The 27,119-nt window shown below is 34.4% G+C and overlaps 1 long non-coding RNA gene across 1 annotated transcript in view; it reads right to left on the minus strand.

The window, feature by feature from the left end:
• Window positions 1-27,119, minus strand: part of LOC141278753 (uncharacterized) — a 605,630-nt gene that overhangs the window by 243,361 nt on the left and 335,150 nt on the right. The window contains exon 5 of the long non-coding RNA XR_012331899.1: window positions 5,716-5,781. This is a non-coding gene — a long non-coding RNA (uncharacterized lncRNA). The remainder of the gene's footprint in view (window positions 1-5,715; window positions 5,782-27,119) is intronic.

Consider the following 27,119-nt stretch of genomic DNA (forward strand, 5'->3'; position numbering starts at 1 on the left):
CTCTCTCCCTCTCCTTTCTCTCTCTCTCTCTCTCCTTTCTCTCTCTCTCTCTTTCTGTTTTTGTCACAGGATTTGTGAAAAGATTACCTCAATTATTGCTTTGATAAAATTTAGTGATTTTAACATTTAACAGAACAAAGAGAAGAAAACATTTTGAAAAGTGAGACACTAAAATTCTGCTGAGCAACACTGTATCAATCATTGGTTTATTGTACAAAAATAGAAATGGAAGGGGCAGGAGTGAGGGTCAGGAGAATCAACAAATCAAATATCATTATATTTTTTGCCAGGAACTGAATACACAATGGTGAATGATGCGCATAATTATCTTGTTCTCATTTTCTTAGATTCTCAGTGAAAAGACAGACAAAATTAAGCAATAGAGTAAAATAACTACAAATTTTATAAACCCTGGATTTTTCCATATTTCCCATACTGAATCAACTGTCACTCTGTGCTTCATTTATTGTCTTTCTTCACATCATTCATCATGTTTTAGTTTTTTTGTTTGTTTGTTTGTTTTTTTGCGGTACGCGGGCCTCTCACCGTTGTGGCCTCTCCCGTTGTGGAGCACAGGCTCCGGACGCGCAGGCTCAGCGGCCATGGCTCACGGGACCAGCCGCTCCGCGGCATGTGGGATCTTCCTGGACCGGGGCACAAACCCATGTCCCCTGCATCGGCAGGCGGACCCTCAACCACTGCACCACCAGGGAAGCCCATGTTTTAGGTTTTTGCATAAACTATTGAGTTACTTCGCTTCTCAAGTCTCATTTAGATATCTAAGATGTTTTTGTGGCTTTCTGGTTTCAAAAGTAGAGAAAGAATGGTTCTGTGAAGGTGGGTAGCACAGAGATACAAGGAACATTAGAATTTTAGGGGTAAAGCTTATATAAAAGAGATTTGTGAGCATAAACAGTAATGTGAAGAGAACACATAGAATTTGTCCTGGAAAAATGGACTCCTGTATTTGTCTGTGTAGGAACACAAACCAAACAACAGTTTGGCAAAGGTAAGATATAACTCAGGTGTTTTTTTTTTACTATTTCATTTCATTAAATTATTGAGCTATAACGTGAAGTCAAACAAGCCTGGGCACTATATTACTGGATTAGAAGGTTATATTCATCATTTTTCTCCTTGTACAGAACTGTTTGGCCTTATAAAGTTATTAAATTTAGAGAGTCAGTCTTTTGTCTATCTTTTTGTTAGGATTCTATCTATCTAAGTTTGAATCTGTTTAACATAAATATAAATTCCACTTTAAACATTAAATTTTAAAGCACTTTAAAAATTAGTAAGAGGGCTTCCCTGGTGGCGCAGTGGTTGAGAGTCTGCCTGCTGATGCAGGGGACACGTGTTCGTGCCCCGGTACGGGAAGATCCCACATGCCGCGGAGCGTCTAGGCCCGTGAGCCATGGCCGCTGGGCTTGCGCGTCCAGAGCCTGTGCTCCGCAGCGGGAGAGGCCACAGCGGTGAGAGGCCCGCATACCACAAAAAAAAAAAAAAAAAAGAAAAAAAATTAGAAAGAAAATCCTTTATATTCCTCAAGTGAAACATGCACCGTATATGTGGTCTAATCTGAGGCCATCCAATAAGACTGAGAAGAGTGTACACAACTGACACCAACTGAAAAGCATGATTTTCCTTCCTACCTTCTGAACAACAGCTATGGTAGAAGGAAAACTTTGGCTTGTGAACATTTGTATTTGCATAAGAGAATTTCTCTAAGTTGGTCAATGCAGTGGAAAATCCATACTGAATTTAGTTACCATATGTTATTATAAGTTCATTTTCCTAAATGATCCTGTTTAAAATGGATTCAAACAGATGGACAGAATTCCTCTGGCTGGATATCAGCTGAATAACTGAACCATGGCACTTACTTCGCAAACACATGGAGAAATACTAATTGATACAAATATCATAGATATCATTTTATATTTTCTTTAATAGTTTCTTATTGCTGAAAATTGGAAAATGAATATTGCAATGACCACCATGAAAATTATGGCCACTTGGCTCTTTATAATTAGCAAGTTGAGAATTCAGTCATATCAAACCATTTGTTTTCTTTTGTTTGTAATAGATTGTGAAAATAAGTTTTCTCACTGTTCAAGGATAATGGTGAAAAAAAAACCCAGTAAGAATAAAACTAGAATTGACTTCTGCATTGGATAATTTGAACTTGTTTGTAGTGCTACAGTCCAAAGTACATAATGTAGCAAAAATACACAGTTATAAATCACTACAACAGGGAGAAAACATATGATGAAATATTCAGTTAGAAGTGAAATGTCTCATGTTTTGTTTTGTTTTATTTTCAGTATGGTGGGCAAGTATTGATGTAAAAGGAATGCAGACCTGTGACTCAAGAAATTTAAGTTCTCACTCTGACACTGTCTTTCCCTGGACCACAGTCTGTTCTTTCTGAAAGACAGTGAATGGGCTATTTGATCTGCAATGTGTCTAGTGCTGGCATCAGGAATTTCAGAGTACAATTTCTTGTAGGTAAAATATTAATATAATTGATTTATTTGTTACCCATTTTAATCTAAGAGCATAGAAATTGCACATTTCATAAACAATTTTTAATAGATTTCTGAAACAGACTAAGAAATGGAAAAATGTTAATATATACATTTAAAGGCATATAGTTATCCTGTATATTGACTCGGTTGAAATAGCATTAAGCTGCATATATACTTAAGACATTTAGATAATTAACTTATAGTGTGATTTGTATTTATTTATTATTTGCATTTATTTTTGAATTACCAGACCTATTAGCTGTGGCTAAAAGTTAAATTTATGAATTTCACACAGAAGATTGCAAAGCAGAGTTTAGAACTAGAAGTAAGACTGCCTTAACTTTCTCATTTAATTATTTTGGAAGATAAAAATTATCCCTGTAAACACTAGATGGCTTCCCAGCAGACAAGAGGGAAAAAAGGTTAACAATCAGTGTTTTTTTAATGCTGTGTGAAGTTGCAAAACATAGAATTAATTAAATGTAACTTTATGTATTTTAAAAGCACTGCAAAATAATCAGATTACAGAAATGCATAGTACAAAAGATAGAATAGTCTGTAATTATTTCTGGAAAAAGGAAACAACATATAATCAAAAACAGATAATTCTTTAAGCAGTTAGTCTGTACTTAGGATATAGTAAGGACCCAATAATTATTAATTATCATTATTAATATTTATTAATAGTGTTATGATTTAACATATTTAGAGCTACTTTAGAGGAAATACATGTTTAGGTATATAATAAATTTTCTTACAAAGGTTTAACATTAATTAATCATAGCTTAGTCTTATTTATATAACCATATTTTCTAATATCCTAAAAGACTTATTAAAATTAAATACACCTATATATGTGGTACTACAGACTTGATGGGATATTTTATGTGGGCAAAGCTTCGTTCAAAAGCTAAATTTGTTAAGTATGAACTGATACTGATACAACGTTTATTGATGATTTGCATTCATTTAGAAAACATCTTATTCCCAATATCTATTTGGTGACCAATTTATAATAAATTTCTTTCTTCTAAATTCTAAATGCAGATCTCTATCTAAATTTATAACTAAATTTTTAAATGCGGTACCATATATGTTGAAAAAGATTTACTTCCCTTTACAAATAATAGGATATTAGAATACCTATGTTAAGTAATATATATTAGCAAGAAACTTAATTGGTATTGGTAATTGAAGTATGATTTATAAAACCTTTGACTCTTTAAGTTTAATTGATACTGTCATTTGAGGATAAAACAAATAAAGTCATATTCTTTTTTCTTCCTGCTTGTTTTCAAAAAATTGTTTTGAACAAATTAGATGATGACTGTTTATTACTTAGTGACTTCTAGTATAAAATCCATCTCCTTGCTTTGCTGATAGCATTACATTTCTTTATTATGTGGTAATATTTTATACATAATTTGGAACTTGTTATGAATATGCTTCTTAAAATGCCATATTAAAATCTTGTACTGTAATATGAATGTTGTTGAGCTTTCTTTAATGTCCATGTACAGAAACATGCTGGGCATACTTTTCAGTGTTGGGATTACTAAATCACTTACTCTTGCAAACTTAACCTAATTCCTTTTTTTTTCTTCTCTCTGATCTATCTCTGGTTATCTTTACATCTATTTCTTCACGCCATCATACATAGCTTAGAATAACTTTTCTCACACACCACTAACTATTCTGATTTTATCTTTGTCCTAAAATACAACATAATTTAACAAGCTAATTTACAATAAGGAAAAAAAAATTTGAATTATATAGGATCCTTAAGTTTCAGGCCTTGTTTGACTATTTAAATTTTGCCATTTGTTCACATTTATAGAATTATAAGATGTATACAGATATTAACAGTAAATAGGCCTTCAAACAACTTGAATATGAAAATAGTTATATAAGATTTATAAATAATGAATAATGGAATAAATTGTAATATTTTATGAAACTCATTAAGATCCTAAAAAGGCATTTGTAACTTAAGTGTATGACTTTGATAAATTATAAAATTTTGTTTTTTAAAAAGGTAAAAGTTGAGCACATGGATTTTTGCTCCTACTGGCAGCCAAAAAACTGTGTTCTTTATTAGACCTAATGTGAATTATAGCTTGGCTGTTGAATTTGCAAATCAATAAGAACACTTGTAAATCTGTTACTTTTTATGGATGTGGCCAAACACCTACATACCAAGTATAAATTGGTTAATACCACTTTTGGCAAGATATCTTTGGAGATATTATCTTTAGCTGTGTAATAATATTAAGAGCAATCTAACTACATGGGAACAGTTAACCTTCCAGAACAAAAGTTTATTCATCTATTAATTCTGTTGATGCTTATTATGTAATGCAATGGATTTTCTGTGTTTAAAATTAGCTTTTGTACTGCTTTTACTAATGCATCTATGTATCTGTCTATAACATTAAACACTTCAGATAAAAAGAAAAGTATAAAAACTAAATTTTTGATATTCTGCTTCTCATTCCTGTATCATCCTTATGGCTGCTGAATTTAATATCAGCAAAGGCATCTGAACTTAATGCAAGCAAGTCAAAAGAATGTAATACACAGAGAAAATGCAAAAGTGCTAAGTTAATGAAAAATACATTCTCTATTAAATTTATTTGTAATCCGTGTGTAGTGGAGGCTAACAACATTGTAAAGCAACCATACTCCAATAAAAATTAATAAAAGAAATTTTCAGCCATATGGATTGAAAAAAAATTATTTGTAATCTAATGATATAAATGTATGTTCTTTTGCCCCTTGATAAATTAGACACTGCTTATGTTGCCTATATGTGAATAAGCATTCAATAGGTATAATAATCTTACTTAATTTACTTAAAATTGATCAAAGCTATTGTTATTAAAAAGATCGTAAGTTATTTTTATGATTTTATTGGGTGTAGTCAAACAGTAGTATACTTTGACATGGTTCCTGACCTAGTTATATTTAGCAGGTCAACATTTGACAACTCTGTTGTAGATATATGACACTAAAATTTTAGGGATTGGTATTAGGTATTGCTTGAAATACATGAGCCAACTTTTCAAAAGCGATGAATAATAGTATAAAGCTTCTAACTATGCTATAATCTTAGAAGCAAGATTATATGTTTATGGTTTTGTGTTGATAACACTACATAAATGTATAACAATCAAGGAACTTCTTTTACCTGAAATGCATTCTTCATCTCCACAAATGGCTTTTGTAAACATCACATTGGAATTATAGTCAGGAACTGAAAAAAGAAATTGAAAGCTTAACTCTTGAAAATGAATAGATGAGCATATCAAAGTTACCAAGAAATTTTGCTGCACTAAAATTTCAAGACATAGCAAGCCATTCCTGAGGTAATTAAATTAATAACTGATATATTAAAAAAGAAGAGATGTATAAAAAAGGGAGACTACCACAATTATTCAGAAAAGCTAAATGAAACGAAGGCAAGAGCGAGATACACCAGACAAATTAAATAACAAGAAAGCAAGGACTGGGTTTTTCTACCAACCAAAGAAAGACACTCTATGTTAAAATACACAGTGTATGATAAAATACAATAGTTATAAATATCTATGTATTAAATAAGCAATCACTTGTAGAAAGCAGAAATTAAGAAGATAAAGGAATCCTATAAAACACATTGGTAATAGGAAAAAGTAACATGCTACTCCCAGTTCAAGAGAGGTCAAGTGGAAAAACAGGTATAGCAACTCTTGCTGGAATGAAGCATTGTTTTCAGAGGCAAATGGGCAATGAATCCTGTGGAAACTGATATGGGGTTCCAAATTCTAATCCTGCCATTTCTTAGTAAGATATTTTTTGGGGAAACATAAATCTTTGAGGTTTCTTTTGCCAACTAAAAATTGTAGCTAGCCATCTGGTTCTATAAGAATGAAGTCCCTAGCCACTGCAGTTGCTGACCTTCAACACACCCTGAAAGGAGTTTAGGGCAGAGATCAGGAATGAGGCACTCTGTGCTCTGGGAAAAAAATGGCAGAACAGGCCTTCAGATAGTTAGATATATTCAGGAGAAGACTTTATAGGCCCAATTGTTTGCATCTTCTCATATCTAAAAAAGCACTAAATCATTAACGGAGGTATCTGCTCCTCATGACTAGTAGCAAACTTCTTGTGACTAGCAGCAACCTTCTGACGAAATGTGTGCTTAACTGCATGTATCCTCATTCCCTAAAATCATATATATACTGACCATTCCCCTACCTCTTTGGAACAGTTCCTCAGAGCTATCCGAGAGGTGACTCCTGGGCTATAGTCCTAATTTGGCCCCAAATAAAACTTAACTCACAACTCTTGCATTGTGCATTATTATTTTTTCAGTTGACACTTTCTTCTTGTGTACAAGGGAACAACAACAAAAAAATCTTATGACTTTACTATAAGGAATATATGTGATAATGCAGGTAAAGGATTTAGCCTGGAGCCAGGAACATATAAATTTTTCAGGAAGTATTAGCTGCTATTATTCAAATACGAATATTGTCTCTTTGTTTAGCTCTTATTATAGAAATTTTCAAACATTCAAGGGGACAAAAAAATTTTTCTTTCTATGATTCAAAAATCTAGACACAATTAGGAGTTTTAAAATTTTACTTAAAAAAGGTATGGCTAAAAAGAAGCAATCAAAGAAAAAACTATAAGTTATATATAAAGACAAATGTCAAACTTTGTAAAATACCTACAATGCATATGTTATAAACTTAGAGTTCACTTGAGAGAAACATCCCTTTAGGTGGCTAATTTTAATACGTTCCTACTAAAGATTACAGAAGCCTAAACTTTTCTAAACCTTATCCTCTAAGTCTTAGTATTTCCAATGTCTCTCAAATATGCCAGTAGTCAATTTTTTTTAACAAATGGAAACTAATGTTAACTGAGGTTTAACTAGTAAATAGTTAAAATGATTTCTTTTATATTCTGCAATATTCTGCTGAATCGGAACCTGGTCCCATCAGGGAAAAAAAAAAAATCTAGTAACTCTAGTCTTGCTGAGAAATAAAGAGATGAAGTCAGAAGAGCAAAAACTGGGGACAGATAATGGAGAAATGTGTAAGAGTCATACATTCTAGTACCAGTTCAGTTATCTGTTTTCACCGAGTCCATTCTGATTATTTAGAGTTGCCTAATTTCCTTGTTTTTACTATTAATAAATATTAAGTTAATTTCAAAAAATGTCGATGTCATTGACAGATTTCTGTAAGTGCTTTGGAGACTTCACAGCAAGTATGTTACTCTGCTGTCTAGTTGACAGTCAATTATTAATATATTTATATCATCAATTTATTATAACAAACAGTGGTGGATGATAATAAATAAATAGTAGGGTTAATTAGTGAAAACTAATTTTGTTCTTATTTAGCAAAATGGCAATTGAAATTCTGAAAGCTCACTGACTAAATATTAAAGTCAAAATAAAACTATTGCATACTGTGCTTTTCCTTTTGATAACCGTTTATGAAATCCATTTATTCTTAGCACATGCAATTGCAAGCTGGGTCTATTTTAGATTTTAAAAATCAAACACAACAAGGTGGAAATTCAAAGCAGTGTTTACTAATAAACATTGGAAAATGGACCTTGAATACTGTAACAGAATTTAAATAACAAAATAAAAATATTGTTTTAATAGATATTTACCCGTAAAAAGGTAGTTAGAAAAAATGTCACATTTCTTCACAGATAGTACATGCATACTTACTATCTTTCCATGGGTCTAAATGGAAAATACTCAAGTAAACAGTTTTTCTTTTAAATTAAACTTACATTTAAGCGACAGTATTAAAATAAGTACACTGATATCATTATCAACTAAAAGGCGAAGCTGAAAAACTTTCAATTATACTCAGAATCTTTAAGGCTGCTGTTTGAAATTATTACATGAATTAATTACTATAAAATTTTATTTTGCAGTTTTAATTTTATTTGTACCTAAATATCTGTGCATATGTTTGTGTGTGTTTTCCAAAGTCACAGAGTTTCACTGTAGAGTTCATGGCTTTTTAAATGTGACTAACCTATGACTCTAATAGGAGCTCAATAAATACTTGGTGACTAAAATATGGTTATATCTAGTAAAATGTAAGGAAATACGAATAACCAGGGTGACATTTATTACTTAGCTCAAAATTATTAAGTTCTACATTTTTAGCCCTTGGGAGAGTCTGACTGTGAGTCTGGTGTGATCTTCCTCAAAGTAAGAACATGCTGGAGAAAGTAAAAAGTCTCATGTTAGATCTTGAACTCAATTCAGAAGCCACTAAGTATATCGTCTTTTATGTCAAAAGTGTTTATTTAGCTAAATGATCTATACCACAGCAAAGGATGTGGGAATTTGATATTCCAAGTGCTCACATGTTCACCAAGTGTAAGTATCATATGTAGGAATTATTAATGTGGGATGTGAGACAGAAGACAGAAGGAGCAAAGTTAAAAGTGATGGAGATGCAGCTAAACAAATGAAAGGTATCATAAACTGCAATCAATTTTGAGTTTCAAGTGTCCTGTAAGTTAAGACCACTTTTAATGAGAAAAACTAACTTTTCAATGTGATTGTGATTATTCTTACACCTTATTCAATTATAAGACTTCAAATCTACAAATTTAAAGCTGAATTTTAAGTAATGTTCATGTGTCAAGTGTTTTACATATTTATGTGCTATATTAACAGACAAAATATAATGTATAATATTACATTTTAAAGTATTTAATTGAAACAGAAATAACAGGAGATATTTCTATTTAACTTCATATTCATGTGAAGAATAATACCAAATGGCCATAGAATATTACCAACATACATCTGACCTATTATTCATATTACTTAGTAGTTATATGCATAAAATAAGCAATATTTGTTAACATTTATGATACTATTAAGGTATTTTATTTCATATGTCCTATACTATATTTTAAGTGTATGGAGAGTTGAACAAAAATTATAATGTTCATATTTTACTAATGAAACTATTATTTATGAATAACATTATCAACCATATCAGACAATTCGTGATGTACTAAAACTACAGAAAAGGCAAGCACTTAACATGACTTAAACAGTTAAAAATTCAGTGTATTCTGTGTCCTTAGTATTGAGTTATCTAGATTAATCTATGTGTTTTTTTAATATGTCATCATTAGCATTAATTAAGTCTGATTAGTGATCTTAATAATGCAACAATTTTTCTTTAGACTAAGAGAAGTAAATCTCTTTTTAAAAAATAATAATATTACAACTAATGATGATAATAAAGACAGAAATGACATATGAAGTCTTATCATAGATAGTTCATTGAGCTACCCACTTGACAGAATTCTGGAATACCTTGCAAATTCCTTAGACATCTTTTTTATTAGAAGAAGTATCTTTTTAAAATATTTCTAGAAATGATAACATCGTATGGGCATGTATCCAGTTCAGGAAAATATCTTTGATTTATATTGGACCAAATAAAGAATTAAGTGAAGCTGTCAGTAAACACCTAATTTAGCCCATCTAACTCATTTATGTATTTATTCTACAAAGAATCACAAAAGCTTATCCAGATAAAATATGTTGACTTCAATTTTGGTGCCATTCCTACACTGAAAATATTGTAAGTTCTGTAAAGTTTCTATTTAATAAATGTATTGTTACAGAGCAACATATATTAGCACAAACAGAACACCTATTTTGCATAATGGAACTGTAAATGACAGCAATATGGGCCTCTATGTGTTATATTAGTCTCTTTTCTCATTTGCACTCCCCATTCAGCCAAATGACCACATAATGACTTTCACCACAGAAACTCATTAACAAAAGCAAGTGCTCAGATATTTATCTCTGGCCATTTAAAAACTTTATCTAATGTGTCCTGATCAGAAGCAAGAAGACAGACAATAACCTACAGTTTTCAAACACAAACGCAAATGTAGGTTTAATCATTTAGCACCTTGAATTATCATGTTGTTTTAATACAGAGAATCATATGATGATTTAGGATACGTTGTCTTCATGAAGACCCGTTTTTGGTTAGAATCCCAGAGATACATTTCTTTTCAATCAAACCATATACATTTTAAAGCCAGCTTTCTGATGTTTGAAAAAGGAGAATTGTATTGAGGCTGGGCACTTATCACAAAACAAACAAATGAACAAACACACGGAGTATTATATATGTATATTTATCTACTGGCATTATTTATTTATTTATTTTTTGCCACACCACACAGCTTGTGGGATCTTAGTTCCCCAACCAGGGATTGAACCCCGGCCTTAGGCAGTGAAAGTGCAGAGTCCTAACCACTGGTCCACTAGGGAATCCTCTCTATTGGCATAATTTAAAGGTGTTGTGTCCAGAGGTTGAGAATCCCTCTTAGCCATATGCGAGAACAAAATTGTCTGTTATATTCCTGATGTCCGTTTAGTTCAAAATCATTATTACTTCTGAAGATTGAGTATGACCTTCTGAAAACATATAAAGATCGGGAGGAAGATGTTTTTGAGGTTGTTTTTTTTTTTTTTAAAGAAAATATACGTAAAATTGAATATGTATGGAATTAACTTCAATAACCATCCATAGAAGTCATAAACAATAAAACAAGTTTGGTAGTGATAATAGGAGAATTTCCAAACTCTGCTTTATCTATTTTTATGCATATTTAATATTAGAAAGTTTTCTTTTAATAACCATCAGCAGACCTAAAACACACTTTTTAAAACAACATCACCTGCTAATAATTTTGCTTAGTTGTTGAAAGTGTTTAAAAGTGATTTAAAGTCTTTATTGCGTTTTCATGCTTCTGGAGCAAATTTTTAGTATTTGTGAGGCAAAATTCTGTCCTTACATAACACCAGTGAAGTTAAAACACAGTCAATTATTTTTAATAACAATAAAAATGAGAAATAAAGTTTTAAAAATTATTTACCCACATATTCATTTCTTGATTTCTTTTTTCATATATATATATGAATGAATATAATCTATATTTATCCAGTATTATTTTACTTCTGCTTGAAATGTTTAATGAACATTTCTTAGAGTGTATAATTCTATACTGTGTACAGAATGCTTGGCTGAGGATATTTTTTGTTTTCAGCATGTGATGATACAATTCTATCAGTTTCTGGATTGGGTAGTTTCTGATGAAAAGTATGCTGTAATGTGCTTCTTTGTTCTTATAATGTGCTTTTATCCCTTTGTGCTTTAAGATTTTTTTTTTTGCCATAGGTTTCTATAAATTGGTTATTTCGTGGTTTAATGTTGTTTTCTATGTGTTAATCTTAATGGGATTTTCTTGAGTTCCTTAGATTTGTAGGTTTTTAATTTCATCAAAGTTAGAAAAATCTTACCTATAAATCCTTTAAATATGTAAGCACACTGACTCCTTTCTTTCTGCATCTTCAAATAAGCTTTGGTTAAACTGCTTATTATTTTACAGGTCACTGAAACTATTATTTTTTTCATAATTATTTTTTCTCAACGTGCTTCATGTTGTCTAGTTTCTATGGTGTCTGCAAATTCATTAAGATTTTCTTTTGTAATACCTAATCAATAGTTAAACCCACTCCAGGGATTTTCAAATTTCAGATACTACAATTTCCATCTTTAGAGGTTCCACTTTTTATATCTTCCCCTTCTGGGTTGCATTTTATTGCTTTCTGGAATGGTTAGTAATATTTGTGTAGATGCTGACACATTTAATTTTCTCTTATTGAATGTCTGGAGTTTTTTGTCTTCTTCTAAAGAATATTATGCTTTTTTCTTCTAGGCAATTCATTACATTAAGTGTCAGCTTGAATGTCAATTGTTGTTTTAAAGCTTTGTCAGGGAATGTTTGGAGTACCCTACACATTGATGAGCAGTTAGCCTTAATACTAAGCCATGGCTCTCATGGAGTATTATTGAATTCTACTCCAGCATGTTGAAACTCAATTTCATTACAGCTATGTGAAACTCTGGAAACCATTCCACTCATATGTCTCAGCTCATTTCTTTACCCATATTTGTGGTATTTTACCCTTTCTTTTTGGTTGAGTTTTCAAGAAAAATTCAACAGGATCTAATGTCCATTTATAGAGCTTATTTCTCTAGAGCTCCCTTTTCTCTGAAACTGTGCCCTGAAATGTTCAGACATGCCATCATCTTTCCTAAAATCTGATCACTATTCTGAAACTCAGCAAGACTACTGCTTGGGATATTCCTCCTTGCTCTGTGCTCTAGGTGTTCCTCCAGCCATTGAGCCTGAAAATCAATGGGTTCATCTTGTTTGGTTTAGTTCTCTCAAAAACCACAGTCCACTTTTGGCTTTTCAATGTCTGAAAACAGTTTTTTTTTTTTAAATTTTGTCCAATTTTAGTGTAACTCTGGTTCCTCCAACTCTAACATGGTCAGATACATGGTCACATGCATATTCACAGGCTGACGTTTTCCAAAAAAGAGCTCAGAGTGTGTCATTATTTCAACCAAAGTCCATTTCCATTTTGTAAATGGCAAATTAATTATGTTAGATATATGTTTGTTGTTACAGTTCTAATGATTATGAATTTTTGCTCAATTTATTAGCAAGTTTTAACTGGGTAAAGTTTTTCTAGATTTACAGGGGATAAACATTCTACAGTTCTTGGCCTGTTGTAGATAAGCAGACTCATTTGTGGTTTTTCTTTCACACAGGGCTCTTACTTGAAAGTCACAACTTCCCATGACTCATTGCTTATAATACACTCATGTTTTGCTTCCAAGTACTTTTCTCCAAGGAAATACACATTCAAAGCTGTTTTGCTGGGACTTCCGGGAAGATGGCGGAAGAGTAAGACTCGGAGATCACCTTCCTCCCCACAGATACACCAGAAATACATCTACGCGTGGAACAACTCCTACGGAGCACCTACTGAACGCTGGCAGAAGACCTCAGACCTCCCAAAAGGCAAGGAACCCCCCACGTACCTGGTTAGGGCAAAAGAAAAAAATAAACAGAGACAAAAGGATAGGGACGGGTCCTGCACCAGCGGAAGGGAGCTGTGAAGGAGGAAAAGGGTCCACACACTAGGAAGCCCCTTCGCGGGCGGAGACTGCGGGTGGCGGAGTGGGGGAGTTTCGGAGCCGCGGAGGAGTGCACAGCAACAGGGGTGCGGAGGGCAAAGCGGAGAGATTCCAGCGCAGAGGATCAGGGCCGACCGGCACTCACCAGCTGAGAGTCTGGACCTGCCGAAGAGGCAAGAGACTTTTTCTTCCCTCTTTGTTTCCTGGTGCACGAGGAGAGGGGATTAAGAACGCTGCTTAAGAGAGCTCCAGAGACGGGCGCGAGCCGCGGCTAAAAGTGCGGAGCCCAGAGACAGACATGAAACGCTAAGGCCGCTGCTGCCGCCACCAAGAAGCCTGTGTGCGAACACAGGTCACTCTCCACACCCCCCTTCAGGGGAGCCTGTGCAGCCCGCCACTGTCAGGGTCCCGGGATCCAGGGACAACTCCCCCGGGAGAACGCACGGCGTGCCTCAGGCCAGCAACGTCATGCCGGCCTCTGCCGCCGCAGGCCCGCCCCGCACTCCGTGACCCTCCCTACCCCCTGCCTGAGTGAGCCAGAGCCTCCGAATCAGCGGCTCCTTTAACCCAGTCCTGTCTGAGACGAACAGACGCCCTCTGGCAACCTACACGCACAGGCGAGGCCAAATCCAAAGCTGAGCCCCTGGGAGCTGTGAGAACAAAGAAGAGAAAGGGAAATCTCTCCCAGCAGCCTCAGAAGCAGCAGATTAAAGCTCCACAATCAACTTGATGTACCCTGCATCTGTGGAATACATGAATAGACAACGAATCATCCCAAATTAAGGAGCAGTGTGGATGAAAGGCTCTTGGTGCTGCAGCCAGGAGTTAGTGCTGTGCCTCTGAGGTGGGAGAGCCAACTTCAGGACACTGGTCCACAAGAGACCTCCCAGCTGCACATAATATCAAACGGCGAAAATCTCCCAGAGATCTCCATCTCAACGGCAGCACCCAGCTTCACTCAACGACCAGCAAACTACAGTGCTGGACATCCTATGCCAAACAACTAGCAAGACAGGAACACAACCCCACCCATTGGCAGAGAGGCTGCCCCAAATCATAATAAGTCCACAGACACCCCAAAACACACCAACAGACATGGACCTGCCCACCAGAAAGACAAGATCCAGCCTGATCCACCAGAACACAGACACTAGTCACCTGCACCAGGAAGCCTACACAACCCACGGAACCAACCTTAGCCACTGGGGACAGACACAAAAAACAACAGGAACTACGAACCTTCAGCCTGCAAAAAGGAGACCCCAAACACAGTAAGATAAGCAAAATGAAAAGACAGAAAAACGCACAGCAGATGAAAGAACAAGATAAAAACCCACCAGACCTAACAAATGAAGAGGAAATAGGCAGTCTACCTGAAAAAGAATTCAGAATAATGATAGTAAAGATGATCCAAAATCTTGGAAATAGAATAGACAAAATGCAAGAATCAGTTAACAAGGACCTTGAAGAACTAAAGGTGAAACAAACAATGATGAACAACACAATAAATGAAATGAAAAATACTCTAGATGGGATCAATAGCAGAATAACTGAGGCAGAAGAACGGATAAGTGACCTGGAAGATAAAATAATGGAAATAACTACTGCAGAGCAGAATAAAGAAAAAAGAATGAAAAGAACTGAGGACAGTCTCAGAGACCTCTGGGACAACATTAAACGCACCAACATTCGAATTATAGGGGTTCCAGAAGAAGAAGAGAAAAAGAAAGGGACTGAGAAAATATTTGAAGAGATTATAGTCGAAAACTTCCCTAATATGGGAAAGGAAATAGTTAATCAAGTCCAGGAAGCACAGAGAGTCCCATACAGGATAAATCCAAGGAGGAATACACAAAGACACATATTAATCAAACTGTCAAAAATTAAATACAAAGAAAACATATTAAAAGCAGCAAGGGAAAAACAACAAATAACACACAAGGGAATCCCCATAAGGTTAACAGCTGATCTTTCAGCAGAAACTCTGCAAGCCAAAAGGAAGTGGCAGGACATATTGAAAGTGTTGAAGGAGAAAAACCTGCAACCAAGATTACTCTACCCAGCAAGGATCTCATTCAGATTTGATGGAGAAATTAAAACCTTTACAGACAAGCAAAAGCTGAGAGAGTTCAGCACCACCAAACCAGCTCTACAACAACTGCTAAAGGAACTTCTCTAGGCAAGAACACAAAAGAAGGAAAAGACCTACAATAACGAACACAAAACAGTTAAGAAAATGGGAATGGGAACACACATATCGATAATTACCTTAAATGTAAAAGGATTAAATGCTCCCACCAAAAGACAGAGATTGGCTGAATGGATACAAAAACAAGACGCATATATTTGCTGTCTACAAGAGACCCACTTCAGACCTAGAGACACATACAGACTGAAAGTAAGGGGATGGAAAAAGGTATTTCATGCAAATGGAAACCAAAAGAAAGCTGGAGTAGCAATTCTCATATCAGACAAAATAGACTTTAAAACAAAGACTATTAGAAGAGACAAAGAAGGACACTACATAATGATCAAGGGATCGATCCAAGAAGAAGATATAACAATTGTAAATATTTATGCACCCAACATAGGAGCACCTCAATACATAAGGCAAATACTGACAACCATAAAAGTGGAAATTGACAGTAACACATTCATAGTAGGGGACTTTAACACTCCACTTTCACCAATGGACAGATCATTCAAAATGAAAATAAATAAGGAAACACAAGCTTTAAATGATACATTAAATGAGATGGACTTAATTGATATTTATAGGACATTCCATTCAAAAACAACAGAATACACATTTTTCTCAAGTGCTCATGGAACATTCTCCAGGATAGATCATATCCTGGGTCACAAATCAAGCCTTGGTAAATTTAAGAAAATTGAAATTGTATCAAGTATCTTTTCTGACCACAACGCTATGAGACTAGATATCAATTACAGGAAAAGATCTGTAAAAAATACAAACACATGGAGGCTAAACAATACACTACTTAATAACGAAGTGATCACTGAAGAAATCAAAGAGGAAATCAAAAAATACCTAGAAACAAATGACAATGGAGACACGACGACTCAAAATCTATGGGATGCAGCAAAAGCAGTTCTCAGAGGGAAGTTTATAGCAATACAATCCTACCTTAAGAAACAGGAAACATCTCGAATAAACAACCTAACCTTGCACCTAAAGCAATTAGAGAAAGAAGAACAAAAAGAACCCCAAAGTTAGCAGAAGGAAAGAAATCATAAAAATCAGATCAGAAATAAATGAAAAAGAAATGAAGGAAACGATAGTAAACATCAATAAAACTAAAAGCTGGTTCTTTGAAAGGATAAACAAAATTGATAAACCATTAGCCAGACTCATCAAGAAAAAGAGGGAGAAGACTCAAATCAATAGAATTAGAAATGAAAAAGGAGAAGTAACAACTGACACTGCAGAAATACAAAAGATCATGAGAGATTACTACAAGCAACTCTATGCCAATAAAATGGACAACCTGGAAGAAATAGACAAATTCTTAGAAAGGCACAACCTGCCAAGACTGAATCAGGAAGAAATAGAAAATATGAACAGACCAATCACAGGACTGAAATTGAAACTGTGATTAAAAATCTTCCAACAAACAAAAGTCCAGGAACAGATGGCTTCACAGGTGAATTCTATGAAACATTTAGAGAAGAGCTATCACCTATCCTCCTCAAACTCTTCCAAAATATAGCAGAGGGAGGAACACTCCCAAACTCATTCTACGAGGCCACCATCACCCTGATACCAAAACCAGACAAGGATGTCACAAAGAAAGAAAACTACAGGTCAATATCACTGATGAACATAGATGCAAAAATCCTCAACAAAATACTAGCAAACAGAATCCAACATCAAATTAAACGGATCATACACCATCATCAAGTGGGGTTTATTCCAGGAATGCAAGGATTCTTCAATATACGCAAATCAATCAACGTGATACACCATATTAACAAATTGAAGGAGAAAAACCATATGATCATCTCAATAGATGCAGAGAAAGCTTTTGACAAAATTCAACACCCATTTATGATAAAAACCCTGCAGAAAGTAGGCATAGAGGGAACTTTCCTCAACATAATAAAGGCCATATATGACAAACCCACAGCCAACATCATCCTCCATGGTGAAAAACTGAAAGCATTTCCACTAAGATCAGGCACAAGACAAGGTTGCCCACTCTCACCACTCTTATTCAACATAGTTTTGGAAGTTTTAGCCACAGCAATCAGAGAAGAAAAGGAAATAAAAGGAATCCAAATCGGAAAAGAAGTAAAGCTGTCAGTCTTTGCAGATGACATGATACTATACATAGAGAATCCTAAAGATGCTACCAGAAAACTACTAGAGCTAATCAATGAATTTGGTAAAGTAGCAGGATACAAAATTAACGCACAGAAATCTCTGGCATTTCTATACACTAAGGATGAAAAATCTGAAAGTGAAATCAAGAAAACACTCCCATTTACGATTGCAATAAAAAGAATAAAATATCTAGGAATAAACCTACCTAAGGAGACAAAAGACCTGTATGCAGAAAATTATAAGGCACTGATGAAAGAAATTAAAGATGATACAAATAGATGGAGAGATATACCATGTTCTTGGATTGGAAGAATCAACATTGTGAAAATGACTCTACTACCCAAAGCAATCTACAGATTCAATGCAATCCCTATCAAACTACTAATGGCATTTTTCACAGAACTAGAACAAAAAATTTCACAACTTGTATGGAAACACAAAAGACCCCGAATAGCCAAAGCAATCTTGAGAATGAAAAACGGAGCTGGAGCAATCAGGTTTCCTGACTTCAGACTATACTACAAAGCTACAATAATCAAGACAGTATGGTACTGGCACAAAAACAGAAATATAGATCAATGGAACAGGATAGAAAGCCCGGAGATAAACCCACGCACATATGGTCACCTTATCTTTGACAAAGGAGGCAGGAATGTACAGTGGAGAAAGGACAGCCTCTTCAATAAGTGGTGCTGGGAAAACTGGACAGCTACATGTAAAAGTATGAGATTAGATCACTCCCTAACACCATACACAAAAATAAGCTCAAAATGGATTAAAGACCTAAATGTAAGGCCAGAAACTATCAAACTCTTAGAGGAAAACATAGGCAGGACACTCTATGACATACATCACAGCAAGGTCCTTTTTCAGCCACCTCCTAGAGAAATGGAAATAAAAACAAAAGTAAACAAATGGGACCTAATGAAACTTAAAAGCTTTTGCGCAGCAAAGGAAACCATAAACAAGACCAAAAGACAACCCTCAGAATGGGAGAAAATATTTGCAAATGAAGCAACTGACAAAGGATTAATCTCCAAAATTTATAAGCAGCTCATGCAGCTTAATAACAAAAAAACAAACAACCCAATCCAAAAAATGGGCAGAAGACCTAAATAGACATTTCTCCAAAGAAGATATACAGAGTGCCAACAAACACATGAAAGAATGCTCAACATCACTAATCATTAGAGAAATGCAAATCAAAACTACAATGAGATATCATCTCACACCAGTCAGAATGGCCATCATCAAAAAATCTACAAACAATAAATGCTGGAGAGGGTGTGGAGAAAAGGGAACCCTCTTACACTGTTGGTGGGAATGTAAATTGATACAGCCACTGTGGAGAACAGTATGGAGGTTCCTTAAAAAACTACAAATAGAACTACCATATGAACCAGCAATCCCACTACTGGGCATATACCCTGAGAAAACCATAATTCAAAAAGAGTCATGTACCAAAATGTTCATTGCAGGTCTATTTACAATAGCCCAGAGATGGAAACAACCTAAATGTCCATCATCGGATGAATGGATAAAGAAGACGTGGCACATATATACAATGGAATATTACTCAGCCATAAAAAGAAACGAAATTGAGCTATTTGTAATGAGGTGGATAGACCTAGAGTCTGTCATACAGAGTGAAGTAAGTCAGAAAGAGAGACACAAATACCGTATGCTAACACATATATATGGAATTTAAGGAAAAAAATGTCATGAAAAACCTAGGGGTGAAACAGGAATAAAGACACAGACTTACTAGAGAATGGACTTGAGGCTATGGGGAGGGGGAAGGGTAAACAGTGACAAAGCAAGAGAGAGGCATGGACATATATACACTACCAAACGTAAGGTGGATAGCTAGTGGGAAGCAGCCGCATAGCACAGGGAGATCAGCTCGGTGCTTTGTGACCGCCTGGAGGGGTGGGATAGGGAGGGTGGGAGGGAGGGAGACGCAAGCGGGAAGAGATATGGGAACATATGTATATATATAACTGATTCATTTTGTTGTGAAGCTGAAACTAACATACCATTGTAAAGCAATTATACTCCAATAAAGATGTTAAAATGAAGAAAAAAAAAAACAAAGGTGTTTTGCTTTTGCTTCTAAACTCTTAACACATTTTAAGTTGTATACAAGGGGTTATAGTCTATGAATAGAGGTAAATAGATTTTTATCAAGAGGAAGGTAGAATAAATACAGCTGATTCTGAAAATAAGCTTAATTCTGGGAGATGGGGTGAGAGTAGGGAAGAATATCTGATATTTTTACCTTTAGAAAGTAAAATTATAACAGGATACATTTGCATCAAAGTTTTCCCAGTCTTTTTGATGGCACCTATCCATAAGTGATGCAAGGAGTATTGTCGAATTATACAGGATTATGATTATAAATGAAACTCTATCATTGTTAAAGTTAGTGGACATTTTCCTCAGATATAACTAATGCTTGTCTGATTCCAGGGTTGCTGTCTACTTTTGTGTTATCTTCACAGATATTTTAATGGGATTTTGAATCAATGCAAAAGTTTACAAACACAAACTATATATCTGCTATGGTGAAATCTGAAAGTTTGTTCTTTAGACATGGTAGGAAATATGAATTCATTTCTTGATTTGGAAAAAAAAGCATTAAAAATATTATTGTTGATATCTTATATGTGATATAATTTAGCATTTATACAAACCCCCCAATATAACAAAATAGCTTTATATTAGCAGAATCAAGTAGATCTAATCATTATTAAGTAGTAACTTTTATTTTTGGATTAAATTATGTAAATGTTAGAATTAAGTCATGTGTTCTCTTCCTGTAAAAGATTTAGAGTCTTATCAAATATTTTTTCTAAATAATTCTGAAACATATTACAAGAAAATATATTTAGGGATTAAAATTAATTTTAATATATTCCTATATTGCTCAGTGGTAACTTTAAAATTCACCATTCAAAAAAATTTTTTCAAAATTCCAAACAACTAGTTTATTTTAGTAATTTCTGTAGAATTCAATTCTATAGAATCTGAAAGGAAAAATTCATCTCAACTTTGTGTTCAGAGGTGGAAAACAGACCAAGATAAATGTTTAGACCCAAGTAAAAATAAGAGAGTGTGGGGAGTTTAGTTTGTTTTCTAACTGGAAAACTACATTTCCCAAGATTCCTTTCTCCATAATTATATGTTAAAATTAGCCACAAGATAATTTTGCATGAGATTTGTAAGGTAGAATTGAAACAACCTCATGCTCTGTAGGTTAATTTAGAGTGGCAAGCACCACTGTAGTCTAGCACATTGTTACTATCTGTTGATTCACTTTATTGATGAGGGCAGCAGACAGGCCTTCACTTACCCTGCCCTCCGCCCTGTACACAATGTACAAACTGCACAAAATGTTCTAGTTGTCCTAATGGGCTCCGATTTCCTCTCATGTTCCAGGATTTCATGCCCAGCTTTTCTTCCTGACTACCAGCTTACATTTAGCAATTCAGGTCTATCACCAGATTCAGAGGCTACAGCTCTTTATATATATTTTAACCAGTCCCCCAACTAATCAAAGTCTGATTCCTATAATATAACCCTTACTCCATAATGCTCTTGGTATTTCTGCTTCCCTGATTAAAACCTAACTGATACAGAGAGAGATAGGGATATTATTACTTTACTTGCAAACCTCAGTTTTCTCACCTGTTATATGTGTAAATTGTCATGTTCTCATAGACATGTTCATGTTCTCATAGATATAAATGTAATAAGATATGTATAGCACTTAGGACTGTATCTGTCAAAGTAAGCACTATATATATATATATGTATATATATATACTGTATAATAGGAATAAGTAAATATGATGCTTGACCCGCTGAATTTCATGTTACTTATATTTTTCCTTAAAATGAATACTACATTTGCATATTTAAGCACAAGTTTCTCATCTCTGTACTTATTTATTATGCCTCTATTGTGAAAGTGGCAAGTCTGTTACATTTAATTCTGTTAAATCCACTTTCATTTTTATATAGGATAATTTTAAAGTGGAATAAAGCCATATTTATAAAAATAATTAAATGAATAACAAACAATATTTACAATTTTGAGACAAAATAATTCAGTGGTTTGTTTTTCAAATGTTTATAAATACTTAGAATAGAACTTTTCATGTGAACAAGTAGCATTTGATACAAATGTCATGTTTTAGAGTTGAAATACTTTATTTCTATTTTTAACTATAAGGATAAATAGAAATATTCATGTAAAAGTACAATCTATGCTATCTGAAATAAAGGAGAATTTAAAATTTTGCAATTTAAATTTACATGTATGGAAATATAATACTTGTCCCGGCTTCTGATTTTATTATATTCAATTACTTAAACAGTCATTTTGACAAGTATCTTATTCATAGAAAATTTCCTTTCTGTTAGGTTTAAATAATCCAAATATTTTTTAATAGATAAGGCATCTCTTTTCCTTTGTTTAAAAAAATTCTTTAAGAAAAGCTTCAGTTTCAGAACCCCAGAAAGAACTGACAAAATTCCAAGATTCCTAGAATGAACATTTATATTTTCCTTTTCAACTTTATATATATTAGATTGTGTATTAAATTCTCATTAATTTCAGATTCATTAAATTGTACTCTAAAGAAATAAATCCCAACTTATATACCACATTTAAAAAATATAATAAAATTAAACTCTTGATGGAGAAGATGACTGCCCAACAAGAGACCATTAGCAATTCCTTCTTATGCTCTACAATAAAACATGCTGTGTAGAAGTGACTGCCTTTGAAGTTATTCGTACATTTGAATGCAAACTACCCAACCGTGAAAATGAGGCTTCCATTTGTTATAAAAATAAATTAAGAGGCAATGTTTTGCTGGCAAAGTCATTTGAGCATCTCAATTCGTAACTATTCATGGTAACATAAACAGATGTCTTTGCTCATACTGTGAGCTGCTGTATGATATTGTTTTATTCAACATTACTTTATATCTAAAGTGACTGTAGGTGACTTGTTTTAGGATATTAAAAAAACCACTCCTGATATAGAGATCCTGAGGGAAATTATACAATAATGTTACCACCATAACTAATTTTCTTCTTACGAAATCATGATCCCACTACAATTTTAGAGCTAAAGAAAATATTGTTTAACATCACCATTTCCATGTTCATATCTCAGTAAATCACAATAAGGTAATTTTTTAAAATAAAAACATACTTTATGTTTCTATAAAAAACATAAAGGACTGCCTTTGGGAAATATGTTTTCATTTCTAAATTAAAAGTACCGTGAAGACTGAATAAGTTACATACTGCTTATTGACACTCTAATTACTTCTCTTTTATTAGCAAAAAATACATTTCTCTGAGAAAATATCGTAATAGTGGTGCCCAGCACATTTTAAGAGAGTTTATTCAAGAGAAGAATAAATTCTGCTGAGTATGCATTTGTTTAAAACTCCTGGGAAAAATTTAAGAATACAAAGATATTACCTTAAATGTAGCAGTCCTTTCTGCCCAAGTACATGCACTCACATTCATATATTGATTTATACGTTGGAAACCGTATAATGTAATGGAAAGTACAAAGATTTGAGGTTTAAAAAAACCTATTTTTGATCTGAATTCAAACGGCTATATAAGTTTTTCATTTAATATTCAAAATTCATTTTCTCATCTATAAAATGGGAATAATAAAAACTACCCTCTACGTTTTTGAGGCTTGCATTTTTAAAGGTTGAATTAGAGAATGATAATGAAAATTTTAATTTAGTGCTACACTAAACTTATTACCATAAATTTGCATTTAAAAATGTTTCTTGGTATTTAATAACACTTGAATTAATCCAGTGTCTTTATATTGGGCCCCCCAAAATAAGACACTCAATTAAACGACCCTAAAGACACCTCCAAAAATACTGACTTATGAAAAAAAAAACTCCAAAGCAATCTTTCAGATGCTCCTTTTTTGTTACATTTGACCCAGTGATATATTAATATCAGGCATTAATGGCAATTTTAACGGCAATTGTTTGGTAGTAAGTGCTCCTAACATTTTTTTCTTTTCACAAGAAAGAAAGGTAATTATGAGAGAAAAAAATTAATTTTGGGCATGGGGAAAATCATAGCCTTCTTTCCATTATATTGTTCAAGATATTAAAGCACTTTTATGAATTTAGTTCACTTATACTAAATGCTACCAATAATCTATCACTAGTTATTTGCCAAATAATATACAGTTTAAATTTTATCTCCTTTCAACATTCCATTTAACATTGTTGCTCAGGTTGACTTTCCTTGAGATTTCATGAAAATGTTTTAAGTGATACATCCATATGTATTTATTCTCTGTGTATGTGTCAGTTTCTATGTACTGTAAAAAAAAAATAATAACAAACACTTCAGTTAAATAGAGTTTGGAGACCAGAAGGCGGAACTCTCATGCACTGCAACCATAGCAGAGCCCAATAGAAAGACTCCTCCTCTTTCCTGGCAAGGACAAAGCCAATGAAAAGCCATAAACTCTTTGTTTACTATAGCCCTCTCAACTTCTTTTTACCCTCTATAAAAGCACAGTCCTTCCCTTGCTGTGCAGGGATGTGCACATAACTTGACATGGTTGCAGACCCTGAACTGCTGATCCCAAATTCTGTTGATCCCAAATAAAACCCACTTTTACAGAAGAAATATCTGGCAGTCTCCTTAGTTCAGGTCAACATTTTGGTGGCCCATATGGGGCCCTGAAGGCTTCAGAGCTCGTGAGCCACAGGTGTGGTACCCTGGAGTATACAGGTATGGCTTTCTCCCAGATCTGAGCTCACACCCTCTTTACATTTGAAACTCTCCAAATTTTATCTCAGATCTATTTTAAGGTTTTGTCTTTCAGGTGAAGGTCTAATTCTGTATTCACGTACTCCTTTGGCACTTCAGTCTGATTTTAAATAAGACTGTTTCAACTGAAGCTGAAAACGCACTTGATCCATTCCTTCAGAATTCCTGCTTCACTAAACCTGTGCTGATTTTTCAGCCTTGGTGTATTACTGTGGAATAAGTTATTCTCTGGAAACTGGCTGAAAAAAAGCCTTTGGCCTGGCTCCTTCAAGACCAAGCTGTTTCTTTAGAACTGGCTGCTATTAGCTTGCAAGCTGTTTGTATTGAGCTGTTTGCCCTGTAAAATGTTTAAACTGTTTGAAAATTGTTCTTTTACTCTAGAGAAAAACCTCTGAGAAATGAGATCCAAATTATCTAAGTATTTTGAGGGCACCCACCCCTTAGGGACTCTGGCAGATTTCATGCTTAAACACCTTGGTCCTTTCTCATGTGCATTTCTAACTAAATGGATTGACCTGACCAAAGGCAATTTAGAATATCAATGGCCATTATGGGGAACCTTTGAAATCCCCACATTTAGTTTCCTTAAAGCTGGATTGTGTTACAACAGCTCAGACATTTCCAGAATTGAGTGCAATGCCTATTTTCACTGGTAGTTTGAGGCTTCACAATGTTATCAGGAGTCTAAAATTGCCTTTCTGCAAAATAAGATTTTAAGATGAACTGAGGCAAACAAATGACAAAAGCAAGAGAAAATGGCAGCCAAGGCCTCAGGCTCTTCTTTCTTGGCTCTTTGTCCCAGGCTCTACTTCTGACTCCCCTGTAGCCTCACTTCACCCACGCTAGTCACCTTGCTGAACTTCCTCTTTTCTCTGAAACTCTCCTCACTCCTTTTTCCTCTGAACTTTTCAGAATCTGTCTCTTTAAAAATGAAGCCTTCTGAGGATCCAGAGGCTAAACCCTAATTTTTTACATTTCCTGGTAGAAAGCTGAACCGTGAGCCATAGACAAAGATTTCCCCAAAGTAAAAAAAAGATGCTCACAGAATTGCTGAGGAATTTAATATAATCATTTGAACTTATCAACCTAGTTTCTATGACTTATATCAGCTGGTTCATGTGCTTGCCAGAGAAGACCAGGTCCAGCACTGGATGAAACTGCTAATGGGAAAAATCCTGAAAGGTCTCTGTAATTATAAGCGGTAGACCAGCGTGCTAACTTATTATATGATCAGACTAGAGTAATCGCTAGGCAACTTCATCAAAGCAATTCCTAGAGCTTTTCCAAAGCCTGTTGATTGGAACAAAATTCAGGTTTGCAAACAAAAATCTGATGAACCTGTTCATGACTATTACAATTGACTTCAAATTATTTTTAAAGAAAATTCTGATCTACCTTCAGATGTTGATTACACTTAGAGAAACTTAATTCTACGGTTACTAATAGGTTGAACCAGGACCTTTCACTTCTTGCAAAAAAAAGGACTCGGATGGAATGAGAAACTATGTCTATCCAGATTTAGTTAATCTGGCAAACCAGCTCTCCTGTACTCTAGATGAGTGACTTCCAAGGAAGACTGCCGAAATTCTTAATCTTCAAGTCCAGCAAATGAAGGCTTATAAATAAAACCCAAACCCCCTAGTTTCAGCTTTTATTATCAAAACCCAGGATATTGGAAATGAAATTATTACAAATCTAAGCGCATTAGGCACTTAAATAACCAGACTTCCCAATGTCCTCCCAACTCGCAATGACAGGGCTCCAAGGAACTACAGAGGCTCTTTCCAATTCTCCTTCCTCATCAGCTTGGAGAAACAGTTCTCCAGATTGGAGATGAATCCCTTCTATTTCTAACTAACACCAAATCCACACTCTCAGTGCTCAACCCCACTACTACAAAAAACAAAAAAACAAACCTTGCCTCAGAGTACTAATACGATTCAAATAGTGGAGACCTCTAATAAACCAGTCTCTGAACCTATTCCCTTTTGTTTAGGCTCTTTAAGAGATATCCACCCTTTTCTCCTTAGTTGCTCTGCCCTTACCCATTTATTAGGCCAAGACATCTTAGAGAAGTGTCATTCCAGAATCTCTTTCTCCAGATGGTGGAATAATTTGAGAATTTGATAGTAGTCATCAAAGTAATCAACCAGGAGAATTAAATGACCCTTTGACATCTTTTTATTTGTTTCATCTCTAACAGTACTACAGCTCATTCTGGAAACACTGATAATTTGTCCCTAGTGAAACAGCTACCATCTTCCTCATGGGAAAAAAAATCTCCAACTGATGTTGGCAAAATTCACAGCACACCTCCCATCAAGATTCAAAAAGACCCTTCAAAATTTCTTTCCA

The sequence above is a fragment of the Tursiops truncatus genome, chromosome 5 (genome assembly GCF_011762595.2).
Source record: "Tursiops truncatus isolate mTurTru1 chromosome 5, mTurTru1.mat.Y, whole genome shotgun sequence".
Lineage (NCBI taxonomy): Eukaryota > Metazoa > Chordata > Mammalia > Artiodactyla > Delphinidae > Tursiops > Tursiops truncatus.